The sequence below is a fragment of the Astyanax mexicanus genome, chromosome 4 (genome assembly GCF_023375975.1).
Source record: "Astyanax mexicanus isolate ESR-SI-001 chromosome 4, AstMex3_surface, whole genome shotgun sequence".
Taxonomy (NCBI): Eukaryota; Metazoa; Chordata; class Actinopteri; order Characiformes; family Acestrorhamphidae; genus Astyanax; species Astyanax mexicanus.
In genome coordinates, this window is record NC_064411.1 from 30,086,662 (window position 1) to 30,087,409 (window position 748).

Consider the following 748-nt stretch of genomic DNA (forward strand, 5'->3'; position numbering starts at 1 on the left):
TCCACGTTGTCCGGTTCTGTATCCTGGTGTTCTCCTGTCGTGTATGCTGGGCCGGTGTTTTCATAACTCCCGCTACGCGAGAGCCCGCCCCTCCTTTTAGAGCCCGCCCCTCCATCTCCCCGCCTCTCGTTCCGGTTGGCTCAAGCTCTCCCCGCCCGAAGCTCAAGCTCTGCCCGCCCCCAAATGAAACAATTCCTCCCCAAAACGAAACAACTCCTCCCCACCCCGCTGTCCGAGACCGCGTCGGGGCGATCCCCGTTCACGGCCGAGCCCGTTTTCGTTCCCGGAGGTTCTCGCACGGCCCGCGGGGGCTCAACCGAGAAGATTGGGCCCCATTTTGTGGCCATGCTAATCTTCTCTGTATCGTTCCAATTTTAGTAGATGTGCTGCCATAGCAAGCACATGATACATTTTTTTCTTTTCTGTGGTATATTTTTTGAGAAAAATATATTTCTGTTATTGGGTGGGACACATCTCCTGGTTCCTACGCAAATTATTTCAGATATTAACGTTCAAAACCCTAATTAAGCCTTAATTGCCTTAAAACTAAACGTGTTTGACGTTCTTTTCTGTGTTTCAAGCACTGATTAGAATCAAATCAAATTTATTTGTATAGCGCTTTTTACAGAAATTAGGACCAAGGGGGGACCATCTTACCACTGATCAGACAGCTTTTTAACTTTAAAAAGTCATTACACATCCACACAGTTCCAACATATTCAGCTGTAAAGTAGCTCCAGTAATGGAA

General features: G+C 47.7%; 1 pseudogene; it reads right to left on the bottom strand.

The window, feature by feature from the left end:
- Positions 1–341: 341 nt before the first annotated feature.
- On the bottom strand, positions 342–402 carry LOC125802095 (U6 spliceosomal RNA; annotated as a pseudogene).
- Positions 403–748: the final 346 nt, after the last annotated feature.